This window comes from Schistocerca serialis, chromosome 12, assembly GCF_023864345.2.
Source record: "Schistocerca serialis cubense isolate TAMUIC-IGC-003099 chromosome 12, iqSchSeri2.2, whole genome shotgun sequence".
NCBI classification, from domain to species: domain Eukaryota; kingdom Metazoa; phylum Arthropoda; class Insecta; order Orthoptera; family Acrididae; genus Schistocerca; species Schistocerca serialis.
In genome coordinates this window covers 37,608,214-37,630,713 of record NC_064649.1, presented here as the reverse complement: position 1 = coordinate 37,630,713, position 22,500 = coordinate 37,608,214, and the positions used below count along the sequence as shown (strand labels likewise).

At 42.1% G+C, this 22,500-nt stretch overlaps 1 protein-coding gene across 1 annotated transcript in view; it reads left to right on the top strand.

The window, feature by feature from the left end:
• Positions 1–22,500, top strand: part of LOC126428061 (short neuropeptide F) — a 586,585-nt gene that overhangs the window by 318,551 nt on the left and 245,534 nt on the right. The window lies entirely within an intron of this gene.

Genomic DNA, 22,500 nt, shown 5'->3' with positions numbered 1-22,500 from the left:
CCGCATTTAAGTAATTTTGAGCCGCCCCTTAATCACGAAGTAGGAAAATTCAGGTGTGGAAGCATCCCAGTGTTCCACACGAAGAAAGCAAGAAGTAAACTTTACAACGCACAGAAGATAGTGGGACAAGATCGCAGCTCACTTACATGATGAAACTTACTTATCCAAAATGACGAAGAACTAGAAAGTGTTACGTAGGACAGCGCAATTCAAATTCCGTCGATGCGTTGTATGAGGTAGGCTACAGTGCTGTTTATAATATTACTACTAAAGCGTTAAACCGTTATACTGTTTATAATATTACTACTAAAGCGTTAAACCGTTATACTGTTTAGGAGACGTCATCATTAGTCTGCAGTAAATAGCTAAGTAACTTATTTTGTGGCACATGATCCGTCTCCTGCACGAGGAAAAACGACTAACTGCAAGACTATAACACATCGATCTACCGTCAGCAACACATTAATCACTTTATTTACGTGCGTCTTGGGATGTGTCCAACAATAAAATCAATAAAAAATTGAAATGAACCTTTCAAACCAAATTACGTGGAAACATGATTGGAGAGAAACGTATTTTGTTCAGTGAATTGTCTTGAAACGTATTAAGCACAATCTAAAAATTAAAATGGCGCTTCATGCATTGGGAAATTATTTGAATCATTACTAATTCTGATACACAATCGGAACGTCTAGGTCCCATCGTCAAAACTTTCGATATATTTCTTTTGATTAGAAAGCTAAACGTTTGTAACATTATGATTTGTACAGTCGATACGATTTGAAACGATGCTCCTCATTTTATATATTACATGAATTTCGGGTATTACGTAGAAGTCGCGCAATGTTGAATAGTGTCTTTTCTCATTCGTCGAAGTTTCCCCGATGCTCCGTAAGGAGTCCAGTTCATTCCCCAACATCCTGTGAATTACGGCGCAGAAAAACTGTTTTCGTAGTTTGGCAAAATTTTTGGAGGTTGTTGTTGTGGTCTTCAGTCCTGAGACTGGTTTGATGCAGCTCTCCATGCTACTCTATCCTGTGCAAGCTTCTTCATCTCCCAGTACTTACTGCAACCTACATCCTTCTGAATCTGCTTAGTGTATTCATCTCTTGGTCTCCCTCTACGATTTTTACCCTCCACGCTGCCCTCCAATGCTACATTTGTGATTCCTTGATGCCTCAAAACATGTCCTACCAACCGATCCCTTCTTCTAGCCAAGTTGTGCCACAAACTTCTCTTCTCCCCAATCCTATTCAATACCTCCTCATTAGTTACGTGATCTACCCACCTTATCTTCAGCAATCTTCTGTAGCACCACATTTCGAAAGCTTCTATTCTCTTCTTGTCCAAACTAGTTATCGTTTTTATATAGTTTTAGTTGGTTCAAATGGCTCTGAGCTCTATGGGACTCAACTGCTGAGGTCATTAGTCCCATAGAACTTAGAACTAGTTAAACCTAACTAACCTAAGGACATCACAAACATCCATGCCCGAGGCAGGATTCGAACCTGCGGCCGTAACGGTCTTGCGGTTCTAGGCTGCAGCGCCTTTAACCGCACGGCCACTTCGGCCGGCTAGTTTTAGTTATAGTTTTTGGAGGTAAGTTTCCAAATATATGCAACAGTGATTGAAAATGTACAGTAACGATTAAAACTATGCAATTTATTAACTGAAACTGTTGTAGATCGTTATGTATTGTTCGATTTTTGGCTGTGGATTCACCTGGTTCTGTTGTGAAGTAAAAGGTGGCGCAAAAGGCAATATGGAATACACAGTATTCCTTGACTGCGTAGGTGCTGAGAACGAGGATTACATTCGTGACTTCTGAAAATAAATGAACGCAAAACGAATAATCCCTCGCACATAAACAAGTAATTATGTCAGAACTTTTTGTTGAAGTCAACAAACGTTGCAGATCTGTTACCGAAACAAATAATTTTTTTTGTTTCTGATACTGAATTCAGTTCAGAATTAAATTAATAGAAATATCACAATTGTATTTTCTGTACATAAAACACGTATTTTTTTCAAATTTAGACAGTTGCATTGCATTGCATAAGGCCAACTTGTTTTGGAACTTATTTCGGTGGTAAGCTTTTTAAATTATATGAAGAGAAATATAAATACGTGTTGTAGAATAGTTGAAATTTATCATAAAGAGTGTTTGAGAGGTAGGACTGACTTCTATTCGGAGGTGCAACTAAAAAAAATAAACCGCGTCCACAATACCCGAACTCCGGATGTTACTAATGTTAGTTATGTGTTGTGTGACTGAAAAGTGTCAGACACAAATTCGTCAAATGTCATTCAGAGAAAAATGTCCACATCGGTCTCTTGGCCAGGGGATTGTCACGCGAGGTTAGTCGAGTGAAATGTTTAGCGCGTTACGTGCCTACAGCGTTAACAACTGTTCTCGATAAAGCTCCCGATCATTCTGTTGTTGTCGACAAACCGCCTACCACGGCGAAGCGAAAGCAGGAGATGCTTGGCTTCAGTGAGAAACATAGAATTAAGTGGTAAATTAAAAAAGAGAAAAGAACTTATAGAGCTAATTTCTGTCCATGAATCATGACTTCCCATACACGAAATCGGTAAGGCTGCCACCTTGTAAATGCCATTTTAGTCGGAGGACAAAGTTGGTGACAGCCCTTCTTTGAACTTTTTCATGTCATTCTTCAGTCATATCTGGAAGGGCCACACATCCGACGGAATTATTCCAAAAAAAAGGACGGCCAATCATATTTCAGCGATTCTTTTTAGTATTTTTTACGTAGTATAGCTGATCTGCCAATAATGGGTTTTCTTTGGTTCACCTAACCCACAACATTTTCTCCATAATGGCTCCAATATAAGTTGATGGTAATTGTGATTCCTAGGCAGTTCAGTTGAATCGTCAATCTTTAAATTTGTGGGATTTTTCGTCTAACCAAAATATAATGTAATTTAATGCTAATGTTGAGTAACTGAAACGTTTTATTGTTTTATGCCAATTACCATTTTCCTCATCACGCAAATATATTGACTATGTCATTCTGCAATTCGTTTTGATCTTCTGACGTCTTTACTAGCCGGTAAACGACAGCACCATCTCTGAGATCGTTCATGTAGATTAAAAAATACCAGACGGCGTATAAAACTTCGCTTTCACTAGGTGACCTTCCGTGACTTACTACGAACTGTGACCTATGTGACTGGAAGTCGCGATTACACTCTCATGACTGATGCAATAGTCTGTTGACTACCGATTTAATTGGAAGTCGCTTGTGCGAAACGATGCCAAAAGCCTGTCTAAACATAGAAATATGAAATCAACTTGTGATATTTCTCTCTCTCTCTCTCTCTCTCTCTCTCTCTCTCTCGTGTCCCTTTGTTTGTATTTTTATAATTCATACAAATCTACAGTTTTATTCCGATCTTGATGAAAGTTTGGTAAGAGGAAGATATGCGTAACATACAGGGTGGTCCATTGATCGTGACCGGGCCAAATATCTCACGAAATAAGCGTCAAACGAAAAAACTACAAAGAACGAAACTTGTCTGGCTTGAAGGGGGAAACCAGATGGCGCTATGGTTGGCCCGCTAGATGGCGCCATAGGTCAACTGCGTTTTCTTTAAATAGGAACCCCCATTTTTATTACATATTTGTGTAGTACGTAAAGAAATATGAATGTTTTAGTTGGACGACTTTTTTCGCTTTGTGATAGTTGGCGCTGTAATAGTCACAAACATATGGCTCACAATTTTAGACGAACAGTTGGTAACAGGTAGGTTTTGTAAAATTAAAATACAGAACGTAGGTACGTTTGAACATTTTATTTCGGTTGTTGCAATGTGATACATGTACCTTTGTGAACTTATCATTTCTGAGAACCACATTAGTGCAATAAATGCTCAAAATGATATCCGTCAACCTCAATGCATTTGGCATTCCTCTTAACAGCGAGTCTCAACACGTACATCCATTTATGTCCATTGTGCCTTCAGACGGACTTGGGCAATTCCAGCAGCATAATGTGACAACCTACACGTCCAGAATTGCTGCAGAGTGGCTCCAGAAACGCTCATCTGAATTTAAACAGTTGCGGTGGCGGCCAAACTCCCCAGGCATGAACATTATTGAGCATATCTGGGACCTATTGCAACGTGCTGTTCAGAAGAGATGTCCACCTCTTCGTACTCTTCCAGATTTATGGACAGCCCTATAGGATTCATGTTGTCAATTCCCTCCAGCACTACTTCAGATATTAGTCGAGCCCCTGCCACGCCGTGTTGCGGCAGTTCTGCGTGCTCGTGGGGGTCCTATACGATATTAGGCAGGTATATTAGTTTCTTTGGCTCTTCAGTGTAGTATCAACAAAAGTCACTACATCTCGGGCAGACGTATCCATTCGTCGGTTTTCGTTGACAACCAGTGCTTCCAGTAAGGCTTTCGATATAAAGCTATTGCAGCTTGCAATCGCTATGAGTATGCACAAAACACAGGGCCAATCACTTTGGGTGGCAGATTCTAAACATCCCGGGCAAATCCCGGTTTTGCAGCTAGTCTCCTGTAAAGAGAACTGATTAAAAGTGGTTCAAATGGCTCTGAGCACTATGGGACTTAACATCTGAGGTCATCAGTCCCCTACAACTTTGAACTACTTAAACGTAACTAACCCAAGGCCATCACACACATCCATGCCCGAGGCAGGATTCAAACCTGCGACCGTAGCAGTCGCGTTGTTCCGGCCTGAAGCACCTAGAACCGCTCGGCTACCGCGGCCGGCAGAACTAATTACTTCGTGTTGACAAAAGAGAACGATATTTTCTGAATCCTTGCTTGTCGCATAATAAATCTCTTCTTCCGGGGTACTTCATAACGTTAGAACACAGCGTAAGATGCAGAAGCCTACAGCAGATCGATGTGAATGATACGAGAAGCAGGCACAGAATCTACCCGCAGGCGCAACGCGTCCCTCATCCCCGTCTGCCCCTCTACAAAGCTTCCTCCCTACCAGCTGCCTTCTCCTCTCAACCAGCAGCCGAGCATCGTCGGACGAGCAGCAGACCGGACTCATCTGGTGGAAGCTGTTCCCCTCTTGCTTGCACGCGGTCGCGTCTCCGTTTCTACAGCTAGAATGCTTCCCGCGGGCTTGGCAGTCATCCAGCAGTAATTCTACGCGCTCCCTCGCGGTTATTCCGCAGTGAGGCGGCTCTCTGCCAAGCAATCACGCTAGTAGTTGCTGTAGCGGCCGACGCCGTAATGTCAGAACTACACTACTGGCCATTAAAATTGCTACGCCTAGAAGAAATGCAGATGACAAACGGGTATCCATCGACAAATATATAATACTAGAACTGACACGTGATTACATTTTCACGTAATTTGGGTGCATAGATCCCAGAACAACCACCTCTGGCCGTAAAAACTGCCTTGACATGCCTGGGCATAGAGTCAAACAGAGCTTTGATGGCGTGTACAGGTACAGCTGCCCATGCAGCTTCAACACGATACCACAGTTCATCAAGAGTAGTGACTGGCGTATTGTGACGAGCCAGTTGCTCGGCCACCATTGACCAGACGTTTTCAATTGGTGAGAGATCTGGAGAATGTGCTGGCCAGGGCAGCAGTCGAACATTTTCTGTATCCAGAAAGGCCCGTACAGGAGCTGCAACGTGCGGTCGTGCATTATCCTGCTGAAATGTAGGGCTTCGCAGGGATCGAATGAAGGGTAGAGTCATGGGTCGTAACACATCTGAAATGTAACGTCCACTGTTCAGAGTGCCGTCAATGTGAGCAAGAGATGACCGAGACGTGTAACCAATGGCACCCCATACCAGCACGCCGGGTGAACGCCAGTATGGCGATAACGAATAGACGCTTCCAATGTGCGTTCACCGCGAAGTCGCCAAACACGGATGCGACCATCATGATGCTGTAAACAGAACCTGGATTCATCCCTAAAAAATGACGTTTTGCCATTCGTGCACCCAGGTTCGTCGTTGAGTACACTATCGCAGGCGCTCCTGTCTGTGATGCAACGTCAAGGGTAACCGCAGCCATGGTCTCCTAGCTGATAGTCCATGCTGCTGCAAACGTCGTCGAACTGTTCGTGCAGATGGTTGCTGTCTTGCAAACGTCCCCATCTGTTGACTCAGGGATCGAGACGTGGCTGCACGATTCGTTACAGCCATGCGGATAAGATGCCTTTCATTTCGACTGCTAGTGATACGATGCCGTTGGGATCCAGCACGGCGTTCCGTATTACCCTCCTGAACCCACCGATTCCACATGCTGCTAACAGTCGTTGGATCTCGACCAGCGCGAGCAGCAATGTCACGATACGATAAATCGCAATCGCGACAGGCTACAATCCGACCTTTATCAAAGTCGGAAACGTGATGGTACGCATTTCTCCTCCTTATCCAAGGCATCACAACAACGTTTCACCAGACAACGCCGGTGTTTGTGTATGAGAAATCGGTTGGAAACTCTCCTAATGTCAGCACGTTGTAGGTGTCGCCACCGGCGCCAACCTTGTGTGAAAAGCTAATCATTTGCATATTACAGCATCTTCTTCCTGTCGCTTAAATTTCGCGTCTATAGCACGTCATTTTCGTGGTGTAGCAATTTTAATGGCCGGTAGGGTACTTAATGTGTGAAGTATTTGTCGTCTGTGCAAGACCAGCGATCATTATAAACATTGTACAATGTCACTATGAAAACAAAGACGAAGAATAGCCTCTCGTGTGGTGTAATTATATACAGACGAGACAATAGCGAAATCGGCCATTGCTGTATTGGCTCCCTATTAGATTCTCTCTCAAATGATTTTCCTTTGCCGTCGAGATTGCTAATTCATGTGAGCTGTCGCGTATTATCGTGTAAGTCAGTACAAACTATATCCCGATTACTTTCTTTAACATTATCTTTCCATTTTAATAAAATGAAAAAAGTTCATATCAGCATAAAAGGTGGTACAATTCAATGCGGAAGCTTTTCGTTTGGCATAGGAATTAATTTCAGTGGTCAAGTTCGACAATATTATTTTTCCAACATTAATTACAATAGAAACTTAATTCGTTTTCCTTTTTTCCGAGGTCCGATCGTCTTTTCGAACTTGACGGAGCTAATGTCTATATTTCGCGTTAGAGAATTAAGACAAACGAATTGTTTCCCAGTAACCTGTAAGCCGTTGCTGTTTTGAAAATAATAGTGAGGAAAACCCTTGAGATTTTAGGTAACTCTTCATTTTTATTAAAGTCAGAATTTAATAACTAAGTTCAAGATAAATCTTGGTCCCAGTTATTACGGTTATCGTTACCACAACACAGGTGAATAGCACGAAATAATATTTTAAGAATCAATTGAAAATTGAATCACGAATAAATAAATAAAATACCAATTTCCGTGTGTCAAGGGTAAAGGCTCAAACTGACCAGCGGCTCCTATGACGTCACCGCCTCCTCATGCTCGGAGAACCGCCAGTCCCTGCCGCTAGCTATGTCACTGAAAACTCGCCAACTGAGTCTGTTGTCGGGTACAAGGATACCACATTACATATTTACATATATCAAACACATATAGCCTATGTCCTTCCGAATGTTTATTAGAGTATTCTGTAAAAGTTTGACGTAAATTGGGGAAGAATTTCTCGGGACGACGTTCCTTCTGAAGTGGACTGACAAGGCAGCCAGTCCACAGTGACGGGTAGCCGAAAGAAAGGCACGCGTACACACGCACGCCGACGGGCGTCAAGTACTGGAACAGGCTACGTAATTAATGCTATGAAGAAAAGTACGTAGCTGGATTAATACTTATCTTTAATCAATCATTGAGGTACATCGCTCTTGACTATACACAGGAGACTTTAATTACAATCACTGTAAGGCTAATGGCGCCTTGCTAGTTCGTAGCCATTAACTTAGCTGAAGGCTATTCTGTCTCTCGGCTAATGAGAGTGAAAGGCTTCGTACATCTAGTCGCTAGCTAGGTCGTCCGTCCAACTGGGGCGAGTGCTTGTTCGTATCACGAGACCTGCCTTGTGGTGGCGCTAGGTCTGCGATCACACAGTGGCGACACGCGGGTCCGACATGTACTAAATGGACCGCGGCCGATTTAATCTACCACCTAGCAAGTGTGGTGTCTGGCGGTGACACCACACCTTCTTTAAACATTTGTATACTGTATATTAGCCAGAGTCTAGACAGTCCAAGCAGTTTACATGATAAAACATAATTTCAGAAGATCATTCAATATATTGTACAATATATTGCACAGACTTCAATCTTACCCATAGACGGTCAATAATATTGCAGCATATGATATATTGCGTGGTATTATTAACAGTCTAGGGGCCGCTTTAAACACGCTCTGAGTTTGAACTCCCCATACTGTTTAGTAAGTCACTTTCTGCGTCGCTAAGCTCTTTCCATGAATCCACTCTTCACAAAGACGTGGCCTGTATCAGATGTCGCACGCTAGGAACCGGAATCGGGCCTCTCTGTAGAGAGGGTTCCGCTGTCGCAGTATGCTAATCCGCCCGCGGCGGCCGTGATGGATTCTAACGCAGCACTGTTAGTAATATCTCTGCCGGAAGACCGCCGTGCGTTATCTCTGGACGCGAGAGTCGGTTGTTCTCGGCTGGCTGACCCCAACAATCTGTCTGAATGCGGCGGAACTGTTGCCATGCGAACCGTGAAGTTAATACTCGCGGCAAAATAATTGGGCTACTTTCTCAGTGGACGTCATCTCTGCGGTGCCGTGGCTGGGAATCTGAAAAGTATAATCCGTATATCAGATATCGTTTACTAAATGTTATCAGGTGATATCTTCAACACCGCAGTTTTTGGCTATCTGTCCTGGTATCGGTTTTTGGTTTTCTGTATCCGTACTGGGCTTCGCAGTTAAGGTATGTAGCGCAGATGATCCTTTTAATATCACTTATAGTAAGTTACTGTCAATTCTATTTGCGTCTTTCATAACAGCCATTGTATCTTGTTTTTCTGGTTCTTCTGTTTTGTAGTTTTTAACATTTTCGTGATTTTGTGGTTTTTATTTTAGAGTTTAGTTTGCTCTCGCCACCCATCAACAAAATCTCCACTTTCCCATGGTTTTCCTGTTACTTTCAATATTTATTATACACAATTTTTATGATTCTGTAACTAATTTTATGCTCATATTTTCGCGCCAGGGGAAAGACTGATGTCATGATGTCATTCTGATATCATGCTTGTGGTGATGTCAACGGTTAAAGTGAATGGGTTATATCGAAGGCTCTATTCTATCCTATGGATTAGTATTTTCAGACTATCACAGATCAAAATGAGATCGATGGAGTATATTTAGAAACCACTTCACATCATAAGCTGTTTCGTATTAGACTCCTTCCAATAAACCCTCAACCTCTTATTCTTTAAAACAGCTATAGACTTCTCATTACTTCCCAAATGAGTTAATTTCTTCAATATCTTCCTAAAAGAATCAACCAATACATTACACCCTCCTCCGGCTGCCGTGGCCGAGAGGTTCTAGGCGCTTCAGTTGGGAACAGCGCTGCTGCTACGGTCGCAGGTTCGAATCCTACTTCGGGCGTGGATGCGTGTGATGTCTTTAGATTAGTTAGGTTTAAAGAGTTCCAAGTCTAGGGGACTGATGACTTCAGATGTTAAGTCCCATAGTGCTTAGAGCCATTTGAAACATTTTTACACCCTCACACGTAAATTTTACGAAAAGACCATGAAGGTAAAACTAGTTTACGGTATATTAATAATTTTTACTTATGGACCATCTGACAGCAACTGAATAAAACACAATTTTAGTGCCATACGCTTTTTGCCTTTATTTTCTGCAAGGCATCATCAGTGGCCTGGAATATGTACATATGTTTGCTATTTAATTTACATTTTGGTCACTGTACCTATAGGTTAAAAACAGTTCTGGTGGTTGGTGTTTCCTATGAAGCAGTAATGTTTTGAACTGTACTTATAGGTTGTGTGGACGATTCCCTACATATTACGCTCCTATTGCATTTTTGGCGTTGTTCTTCTTCTCATAAATGCCAATTTGCGGGTTTTTTCCCACATTTCACAGCACTATGAAGTGAACACTTGTTTCGATGGAATGTTTTGGTTTCTGCTGCCGACAGTCAGATGTTTTTGCGAAAGATCGAATGTTATTGCCAAACTTTCGAGTGTAATTATTGAAGTATCTGCGAACTATTCGTGTATGCATTTGTATGTGTGTGTGTGTGTGTGTGTGTGTGTGTGTGTATGTGTGTGTGTGTGTGTGTGTGTGTCCAGAAGGCGAAGGGAGAAGAGTTTTTTTCTGTTTGTGTGAGAGGAACGACTGGTTTCTTTCTTTTTTCGTTTTTTTATCTTATCATTCCTTTTATTAAGTGTAGTAGGTAATCTGTGCTGATATGTGGTTGTTGATTTATCACATGTTTGTTTTCAGCGATCGCTTTCTGAATGTGGAAGTTTTCTTGCGTTTGTATAAGATATTCGCCATGGTTGCTTATTCTCATTATTTTCATTTCTTGTTCCATGTTTGTAGGATGGTGGTTATGGTGTTTTAAACGTTCTGAAAATGTGGAATGGTTTGTTTCGTACTTCCAACACCTGATATGTTCTTTGTATCGTGTTTTAAAATTCCTGCATGTCATGCCTATGTCCATAAGTAAAAATTATCAATATACCGTAATATTACACGCAACTGAGGAAGACAGGACTACAAAAGTTGAAGATAAAACTAGATTTAAAATCACACGGAAGATTACCAATAAAGTTTCTCCTCGTGGGTCATTATTCGTGAATCGATCAGGAAAAGGGCAAAGTGGTACACAAAGAACCGTCCTTCACACACCATAATGTGGCTTACGGGCTATAACTGTTAATGTAGAAACGTATTTTAATGTGTTACACTGTTGTTGTTGTTGTGTTGTTGTGGTCTTCAGTCCTGAGACTGGTTTGATGCAGCTCTCCATGCTACTCTATCCTGTGCAAGCTTCTTCATCTACCAGTACCTACTGCAATATACATCCTTCTGAGTCTGCTTAGTGTATTCATCTCTTGGTCTCCCTCTACGATTTTTACCCTCCATGCTGCCCTCCAATACTAAATTGCTGATCCCTTGATGCCACAGAACATGTCCTACCAACCGATCCCTTCTTCTAGTCAAGTTGTGCCACAAATTTCACTTCTCCCCAATCCTATTCAATACCTCCTCATTAGTTATGTGATCTACCCATCTAATCTTCAGCATTCTTCTGTAGCACCACATTTCGAAAGCTTCTATTCTCTTCTTGTCCAAACTATTATCGTGCATGTTTCACTTCCATACAAATACTTTCAGAAACGACGTCCTGACACTTAAATCTATACTCGATGTTAACAAATTTCTCTTCTTCAGAAACGTTTTCCTTGCCATCGCCAGTCTACATTTTATATCCTCTCTACCCAATGGTATGCAAAACTTAAGGAGTAAAATAACTTTCGTATGACGTGTCACACGCAAGCAACATAGCCCGACGAAAGATGGACCATATGTAGAAAGAACTGCCGGAGTACAGAAAATGCGAAATGAGAGGTGCAGAAAGGCCACTTTTATTCAGAAAATAATTTCTCTGAAGCCACAGGGATTTATAATGGTCCCCTAATCATTACAAAATGCGGGACATTGTGCTTAATAGGGTGTCTGATCACCACGGATGACAATGCATGCTCTGCAATGTACTTCCATGCTGGCCAAAAGGTTGTGTGGAGTTGATGTGGCAGGACGTTCTGAGCTTCCACCAGCGCGGTTAACAACAGCTGGATGGTCGTTGGTTCAAGTAGACGTCCTGCAATGTCTCCCCATCGCATCTCACACGTGTTAGACGGTATTTAAGACAGGGTAACTGGCAGACAAGTTCATTTGTCGCGTATCTTCCATAGCTAGAGCTTTTCAGTTTGCGCTGTTCCATGTGGTCACGCATTGTCATCCATAAAATGAAATCAGGAACGAATGCACCCCTCAAAAAGGAGTACAGCGTACAGAACGATGACTGTACAAACATCTGGAGATCAGTGTGCAACTTGATGCCGTCCCACACCATAACACACAGACCAGCGGAAATATCAAGTTTGACAACGTTACTGGGTGTTCTCATCAGAATCGACAGCAAACCAGAACTGACAAATATACACTACTGAGCATTAAAACTGCTACACCAAGAAGAAATGCAGATGATAAACGGGTATTCATTGGACAAATATATTATACTAGAACTAACATGTGATTACATTTTCACGCAATTTGGGTGCATAGATCCTGAGAAATCAGTACACAGAACAACCACCTCTGGCCGTAATAACGGCCCTGATACGCCTGGGCATTGAGTCAAACAAACCTTGGATGGCGTGTACAGGTACAGCTGCCCATGCAGCTTCAACACGATACCACAGTTCATCAAGAGTAGTGACTGGCGTATTGTGACGAGCCAGTTGCTCGGTCACCATTGACCAGACGTTTCCAATTGGTGAATCTGGAGAATGTGCTGGCCAGGGCAGCAGTCGAACATTTTCTGTATCCAAAAAGGTCCGTACAGTACCTGCAACATGCGGTCGTGCATTATCCTGCTGAAATGTACGGTTTCGCAGGGATCGAATGAAGGGTAGAGTCATGGGTCGTAACACATCTGAAATGTAACGTCCACTGTTCAGAGTGCCGTCATTGTGAACAAGAGAAGACCGAGACGTGTAACCAATGGCACCCCATACCATCATGCCGGAGGATACGCCAGTATGGCGATGACGAATGCACACTTCCAACGTGCGTTCACCGTGATGCCGCCAAATACAGATGCGACCATCGTGATGCTATAAACATAACCTGGATTCATCCGAAAAAACGACGTTTTGCCATTCGTGCACCCAAGTTCGTCGTTGAGTACACCATCGCAGAGGCTCCTGTCTGTGATGCAGCGTGAAAGGTAACCGCAGCCATGGTCTCCGAGCTGATAGTCCGTGCTGTTGCAAACGTCGTCGAACTGTTCGTGCAGATGGTTGTTGTCTTGCAAACGTCCCCATCTGCTGACTCGAGACGTGGCTGCACGATCCTTTACAGCCATGAGGATAAGATGCCTGTCATCTCGACTGCTAGTGATACGTGGCCGTTGGGATCCAGAACGGCGTTCCGTATTACCCTCCTGAACCCACAGATTCCATATTCTGCTAACAGTCATTGGATCTCGTCCAACGCGAGCAGCATTGTCGCGACACGATAAACCGCAATCGCGATAGGCTGCAATCCGACCTTTATCAAAGTCGGAAACGTGATGGTACGCATTTTTCCTCCTTACACGAGCCATCACAACAACGTTTCACCAGGCAACGCCGGTCAACTGCTGTTTGTGTGTGAGAAATCGGTTGGAAACTTTCCTAATGTCAGCACGTTGTCAGCACCTTGTGTGAATGCTCTGAAAAGCTAATCATTTGCATATCACAACATCTTCCTGTCGCTTAAATTTCGCGTCTGTAGCACGTCATCTTCGTGGTGTAGCAATTGTAATGGCCAGTAGTGTAGTTCAGGTATGCATACCAACGTCGCAAACGGAAGATGAAGTAATAGAGTAAGTATATGAGGATATTGAACTAGTAATTCAGAACGTGAAGAGAGATGAAAATCTAAGAGTCATGGTGGGATTAGAAAGCGATGGTAGGGGATGGAGTAGAAGAAAGGGTTACTGGAGAATATGAGCTTGGTTCTAGAAATGAGAGAGGAGCAAGACTAACTCAGTTCCACAAAAAAATTTCGTCTTCTGATAGCGAGCACTCTGTTCAAGAATCACAAGAGAAGAAGGTATAATTGGAAAAGGCCGGGAGATACGGGAAATTTCAGTTAGATTTCGTCATGGTCAGACAGAGATTCCGAAATCAGATACTGGACTATAAGGCGTACCCAGGAGCAGGTATAGACTCAGATCACAATGTAGTAGTGATGAGGAGTAGGTTGAAATTTAAGACATTAGTCAGGAAGAATCAGTACGCAAAGAAGTGGGATACGGAAATACCAAAGAATGAAGAGAGACGCTTGAATTTCTTCGAGGCTATAGATACTGCGATAAGCAACTATTCAGTGCGCCGATCAGTTGACGAGGAGTGGACATCTCCAAAAAGGACAGTCACAAAAAATGGCAAGAAAACTAGAGACACAAAAAAGGTAACTGCGAAGAGACTATAAGTAACAGAGGAAATAAATCAGTTGATTGACGAAAGAAGGAGGTACAAAAATTATCAGGGAAATTCAGAAATACAAGTCACTTAGCAATGAAATACCGTAAATATGAAGTGCGGAGAAGCTAAGGCGAAACGGAAAAAACTGTGAAGAAATCGAAAAACAAATGACTATTGGAATGACTGGCTCAGCATATACAAGTAGCAAATCAACCTTCGGTGAATTTAAAAGCAAAGGTGTTAACATTAATAGTGCAGTGGGAATTCCACTGTTAAATACAAAGGAGAGAGCGGAAGTGAGGAAAGAGTACATTGAAGGCCTCTATGGGGGTGAACACTTGTCTGACGACGTGACAGAAGAAGAAACAGTAGTCAATACAGAAGAGATAGGGATTGATTATAAGAATCAGAATTTAAAAGAGCTTTGGAAGACTTAAAATCGAATAAGGCAGTAGGGATTGATAACATTCCATTGGAATTTCTAAAAACATTGGGGGAAGTGGCAACAAAACGATTATTCACGTTGGTGTGTAGAATGTATGAGTCTCGCGAAATACCATCTGACTTTCGGAAAAAGATCAACCATACAGTTCCGAGGACTGCAAGAGGCGACAAATGCATTTTCGCACAATCAGCTTAATAGCTCATGCACCCAAGTTGCTCATAACATAATATACAGAAGAACGGAAAAGAAAACTGAGGATGTGTTAGACGACGCACAGTTTGACTTTACGAAAGGTAAAGGCACCAGAGAGGCAATTCCGACATTGCGGCTGATAATGGAAGCAACACACATTCACAGGATTTGTCGACCTGGAAATAGCGTTCGGAAATGGGAAATGGTGCAAGATGGTCGAAAGTCTGAGGAAAATAGGGTTAAGTTGTAGGGAGAGACAACACGCAAAAGAAACAAGAGGAAAAAATAAGAGTGGAAGACCATGAACGAAATGCTTGGATTAAAAACGGTGTAATTCAGGGATGTGGTATTTCGCCTCTACTCTTCAACCTAAACATCGAAAAAGCAATGATGGAAATAAAAGAAAGTTTCAAGGGTGGAACTGAATTTCAAGATGAAAGGATAGTAGTGATGCTATTCACTGATGACATTGCTATCCTGAGTCAAAATGAAGAAGAATTTCATGATCTGCTGAATGGAATGAACAATCTAATGAGTACAGAATATGGACTGCGAGTAACTCGAAGCAAGACGAGAGTAATGAGAAGTAGTAGAAATGGGAAGATCGAGAAACCAAACACCAGTATTGATGGTCACGAAGCAGATGAAGTTAAGGAATTCTGCTACCTAGGCAGAGGAAAAACTTTCTAAAACTGTATGTTTGGAGCACAGCATTGTATGGTAGTTAGACATGGACTGTGGGAAAATCAGAGCAGAAGACAATCAAAGCGCCGCGCAGAGTGCCCGCTTGGTTTTAGGCACCATGTCACGGATTGCGCGGCCCCTCCCACCGGAGGTTCGAGTCCTCCCTCGGGCATTGGTGTGTATGTTGTTCTCAGCATAGTTAGTTTAAGTAGTGTGTAAGTCTAAGGACCTATGACCTCAGCAGTTTGGTCATTTAGAAATTCACACACGTGTGAACGTTTTTTAGAATCGAAGCATTTGAGCTGTGGTACTACAGAAGAATGTTAAAAATTAGGTGGACTGATAAAGTAAGAAATGAGAAAGTTCTCCAGAGAAACGGTTAGGTAAGGAATATAGGGAAAACACTGACAGGAAGAAGGGACAAGATGATAGGACATGTGTTAAAACATGAGGGAATAACATCCACGGTGATAAAGGGTGCTGTAGAGGGTAAAAACTGTAGAGGAAGTCAGAGATTGGAATATATACAGCAAATAGTTAAGGTCGTAGGTTGGGAGAGCTACCTTGAGATGAAGAGGTTGGCACGGAAGCGGAATTCGTGGCGACCCGCATCAAATCAATCAGAAGACTAATGACGTAAAAAAACTGTCTGCATTACGTGTTCCCATCTCTCGCCATATGAACATACGTCTAGCATTGTCGAAAATGACGATAATTAATGCGTTTGTTGATATCGATCATGACGTGCTGGGGCTTCTATGGCGAGAGTTTGATTGCTGTGTACCTATCCTACTTATCGTGCCGACGTTTTCGCATCACAAAAGTTGATCATATGAGCACCTGTAATGGCAGTCAAAAACTTACAGAGATGCTCTATCCACAAATACGTATCTATCTTCTGTAAGTCTTCCAGTTTTCCCGACAGTAGTCTTCTGGAACCACGTAGCTATTTAAGAATGACCCTCAACTGCTTTACTGAATTATATATGGTGTTGACATAAAACCACCACGTGACAGGTGTTATAGATCAAGAGTCACGTATTCTCATAGCACGTCGTGAAAATGCTTTTTTACGTCCAGCTTCCCGTCTACTCCTACATCTACATGACTGGTCTGCAATTCCCACTTAAGTCTCAGGCACAGTGTTCATCGAACTGCATTCAGTCTTTTATTTCTCTACCTTACCAATCTCGGACAGCATGCGGGAAAAACGAACACTTAAATCTTTCCGTCCGAACTCTGACTTCTCTTATTTTATTATGACGGTCATTTGTCACTTTTGGTTGACCTCAGCGAAATATTTTAACATTTGGAGGAGAAAGTAGGAGATTTAAATTTCGTGGAAAGATCTCGCAGAAACGAAAAACGCTTTTATTTTGCTGATTGCCACCCCAGCTTGCGTATCATAACTGTGACACTGTCTCTCCCTATTTCGTGATAATACAGAAGGAGCGGCCCTTCTTTCGTATTTCTCCAATTCTGCACAGCAACACTCTAGCAGAGGACGAACTAGAGTCGGCACTCTCTTTAGTAGACCTGTTGTTCTACGAATAAAACGCAGTCTTTGGTTTCTCTTCCCCACAACTTTATCTAGATGATCGTTCGAATTTAAGTTGTTCGTAATTGTAATTCCTAGGTTGAATCGACGGCCTTTAAATTCATATGATTTATTGTGTGACCGAAACGTAACGTACAGTATTTCTTTTAGTGTTCATGTGGATGACCTCACACTTTTCTTTGCTTAGAGTCAATTGCCTTTAGTGCCTTTAGTACCAATTTAGACATTGGTTTTGATCTGATTACTTTACTAGACGGTAAATGACAGCATCATCTGCAAACTAAAACGGCTGCTCAGACTGTCTCTAATGTCATTTGTGCAACTTAGAAACAGCAGAAGGCCTGTAACACTTCCTTGGCGAACGCCAGATGTCACTTGTGTTTTTCTCGATGACTTTCCGTCGATTACTACGAACTGTGACCAGATGTCACTTGTGTTTTTCTCGATGACTTTCCGTCGATTACTACGAACTGTGACCTTTCTGACAGGAAATCACGAATCCAGTCGCACAAGTATGACGATAATCCATAGGCAGGTAATTTGATTAGAACCGCTTGTGAAGAACAGTGTCAGAAGCTTCCCGGAGATCTAAAAATATGGGATCGATCTGACTCCCCTGTCGATATCACTCATTACTTCGTTGGGATAAAGGACTAATTGTGTTTCTCAATAACGGTATTTTCTGAATCCGTGATAATTGTGTGTAAATAAATCGTTTTCCTAGAGGTAATTCGTAATGTTTCGACGCAGTATGTGTGTCAAAATCCTACTGCAAAGTGGCGCTAGCGATATGGGTTTATAATAGCGGAGTACTCCCATCTCCTTTCTCAGGTACTGGTGTGGCCTGCGCAACTTTCCAGTCTTAAAGTACTCATCTTTCATGCAGAGAGCTGTTGCATATTGCCAAGTACGACTCCTATTGGATCAGCGCACTCTAAAATGAACCTGATTGGCATACAGTCTGGAACGGAATACTTGCCTTTATTAACCGATTTAAGCTGCTTCACTATTCCAATTTTCACTGCAGAAACGTGGTAATGTAGTACTCTTTACCTACACGAGTAGTGAGTCACAAAACTGGTACATAATGCTGAGAGGTGACATGTGTACATAGGTCGCTGCCTTGACTGCACGCCCCGCCACCTGCGTGTGTTTCAGTAGATTTGCGTGCAGCAGCTAGCGGAAGTACAGTAATAATTCCAGGATCCGCCCTCCCAACACGGAAAGTTCGCAGAACTCGGCGCCGCTGACAGTTCGCCGTCTCTTATCGCCCCAGAAAATGTCAATTTCCTACACCCGCACAGCCATTTCCGCACCCCGCGCTTCTAAAACACCCTTTCTGCTATCGCATATCAACGGGTAACAGCGGTAAAGCGTTCGGCAATGTCAGATGGGGCAAAATCGTCTAAATTATCAGAAACTTGTAAGTTAATAGCACAGACGGTTAATTTACAACGTGTACGTGGACAAAAACGGAACAGTAAATTTGTCATTTCCTTTCTGCTAGGTCACAGTACGTAGTAATCGACGGAAAATAGTGAAGCAAAACAGAAGTGATATCCGGCGTTCCACAAGTAAGTGTTGTAGACCCTTTGCTCTTCCTAATCTACATAAATCTGAGCAGTCCTCTTAGATTGTTTGCAGATGACGATGTTATTTACCGTCGATTAAAGTCATCAGAAAATCAAAACCAATGACAAAATGAATTACATATGATATCTGTACAGTGCGAAAAGTGTCAATTAGACCCTAAATAATGAAAAGTGTGAAATCATCCACATGAGCACCAAAAGGAATCCGTTAAATTTCGGTCACAAGATAAGGCACACAAATTTAAAGGATGTCAAATCGACTAAATATCTAGGAATTGTAATTACGAACAGTTTAAACTCGAAGGATCAAGTAGATAATTTCGTGGGGTAAGCAAACCAAACACTACACTTTATTTGTAGAACTCACAGAAAATGCAACAGGTCTGCTAAAGAGACTGCTTACAACACGCTTGTTCGTTCTCTGCTAGAATACTACTGTACGTATGGGATCCGTACCAAATAGGATCGACAGGTAACATCGAAAAAGATCAAAGAAGGGCAGCTCGTTTTAGGTTATCGCGAATTAGAGAGAGAGTGTCACGGATATGGTAATCATTAAAACACGGGCGATTTTGATTTTCACGAAATTTCAGTCACCAATGTTCTCCTCTGAATGCCAGCCTACATAGCAAGAATGATCATTATAACAAAATAAATCATAGCCCGTACAGAATGATTTAAACATTCATTTTTCCAACGCGCTGGTAAGGATGGAACGATAGAAAAATAGCCTGAATGTGGTTCGAAGAACCCGCTGCCAGGCACTTTAGGTTGAAATACAGAGTACTCATGTAGGTGTAGAGGTATAAAAAGGAACGATGAAGAACGAAATCCTCCGACGATAAAGGGCTGTAATGGTTGTACTCTTTTCAATCTACTGTTGAATCTGATATATAAGAAGCAATGATGTAAACAAAATTTATGTTCAGGAGTGGTATTAAAATCCAGGATGAAAGAATATCAGTGATAAGATTCGTTGATGACATTGTTATCCACAGTGAAAGTGAAGAAAAATTACAGGATCGGTTGAATGGAACGAACAGTCTAATGGAAGTACACAATATGGATTGAAACTAGACTGAAGAAAGGTGAAAGTAATGAGAAGTAGCACAGATGAGAATAGCGAGAAAATGAACATCAAAATCGGATACCACGAAGTAGAGGAAGTTAAGAAATTGTGCTATGTAGGCAGCAAAATAATCAGTAGCGGACATAGCAAGGAGAACAACGAAAGCACACTAAAACAGGAGAAAAGGGCATTTCTGGCTAAGAGAAGTCTATTACTGTTAAACTTAGGCTTTAATTTGAGGAAGAAATTTCTGAGAATGTAGGTTTTTAGGCACAGTACTGTCATTAGTGAATATGGACTGAGGGAAAATCGGAACGGAAGAGTATGAAAGCATTTGAAATGTAATACTACAGATGATAAGTGTTGAAAAATTACATGGACTGATAAGATAACGAATGATGAAGTTCTCTGCAGAATCGTCGAGGAAAAGAGACATATGTAAAACCCTGCCAAAAAAAGGGGAAAGGACGATATTTGTTAAGACATCAGAGAACTGCTTGTAGAGTACTAGAGGGAGCCGCAGAAGGTAAAAACAATAGAGGAAGACAGACATTGGAATATACCCAGCCAATAAGTGAGAACCTGTGGTCCAAGTGCTTCCCTGAGATGAAGGGGTTGGTGCAAGAGAGGAATGTGTGGCAGGCTGCATCAAACTACTCACGTGGGAACCTCCCCATCGCACCCCCCTCAGGTTATGTTATAATGTGGCACAGTGGATAGGCCTTGAAAAACTGAACACAGATCAATCGAGAAAACAGGAAGAAGTTGTGTGGAACTACGAAAAAAATAAGCAAAATATACAAACTGAGTAGTCCGTGGGCAACATAGGCAACATCAACGATATTGTGGGCACAGGAGCGCCGTGGTCCCGTGGTTAGCGTGAGCAGTTACGGAACTAGAGGTCCATGGTTCAAGTCTTCCCTCCAGTAATAAGTTTTAATTTTTATTTTCAGACAATTATCACAGTTCAGTCACTCACACATAATCAATTTCGCTCTTCAAAATTCCAGGACGTGTTCAGATTTGCTCGGACATATGCACGATTTGACGGTCTACACGCGGAAAAATTTGAAAACGTTAAAAACATATGTTTTGACAGAGCACAGAGAAAACTGTGCGACTGCGAAACTGTTGCATTCATTTCTTGCAGTTTACGTGACACACTCTTCTGTTTTCATCACTTTTTTGGGAGTGATTATCGCATCCAGAAGAAAACCTAAATCGGGCAAAGTAGAAGAATCTTTTTACCCATTCGCCAAGTGTGCAAGTTAGGTGGGTCGACAAAATATTCCTGTCATGTGACGCACATGCCGTCGCCAGTGTTGCATAGAATATATCAGACGTGTTTTCCTGGATCAAATGTTTTCGGTTCCCATTGCAGACGCACGTCCTTTCGTCTTCTAATCGCACGGTTTTGCGGTGCGGTCGCAAAACACGGACACTAAACTTATTACAGTGAACAGAGACGTCAATGAACGAACGTACAGATTATAACTTGCAAAAACAAAGTGAGTAAACTTCTCGCTCAAGGGTAGACTTGAACCAAGGATCTTTCACTCCGCAGCTGCTCACGCTAACCACGGGACCACGGCGCTCCTGTGACCAGATATGCGTTAGATGTTGCATATGTTGCCCATGGACTACTCAGTTTATATATTTTGCTTATTTTTTCATAGTTCCACACAACTTCTTCCTGTTTTCTCGACTGATCTGTGTACAATTTTTCAAGGCCTATCCACTGTGCCAAATTATAACTAAATCTGAGGGGGGTGCGATGGGGAGCTTCCCTTGTCAGAAGACTGATTAGTGGGGTGGTGCACTATCTTGCATGAAGTAATCATTTCTTTCTTAGTCATCCTCATCCATCTGTCGTATCAAAAATTGTAACATATCCAGGTACACTATCACGTTGATGGTTCTCTCACGGAAAAAAAGGGGCCGTGCACTTTCTTCTTGCTCAGTGCACAAACAACGTTCAGTTTAATCTTCGTACATCCATATTTAAATTGGATTATGGTGGAACACGGCTGGTATAATTTTTATTAAAAACGAAAGTCCTCCAGCTGTACTTACGATTTTATATTTCTATGGCTACTAGTTTCGATGTTGCGTCAACGCCAACTAGTTACTGCCCGCCATTCATGTGGAGCACGTATTGGTCTCACCGCGGACTTATAGTACTCAGCCACACACAATTGATTTCATCAGAGTGTATGGGCCTGAAGATGGCGTTGACGCAGCATCGAAACTAGTAGCCAAATAAATATAAAATCTTAAGTACAGCTGGAGGAGTTTCATTTTTAATAAAAACGTTCAGTTTGCGATGTTTGATGTGGATTTTCACTGCCCCAAATCCTACAGTTGTGTCAACCTGGCCACTTACGTGAAAAGTCGCCTCGTCAGAAAAGATGATTTTGTCCAAGAAATGTCCATCCTCATGTAATCGATTTAACATATCCGCACAGAGATTATTGTGAGCAATTTTAACAGTGTGTTTTATTGCTTACAGGATAGTCAACATGTATGGTATCAAATGCAAACGGTTTCTCAACATACGCCAAACAGTCGTATGAGGGATTTGCCTAAACGAGATGCAAGCCAGGTCGATTTGATAGGGCTGTTGACGAAACGTTGTCTCACTCGCTCAACGACGTCGCCAAATATACTTGGACAACCTGACGATTTGCCATGTCTTACTGAGCACCCTGTTGCTACGAAACATTTGTTATTGTTGTGGTCTTCAGTCCAGAGACTGGTTTGATGCAGC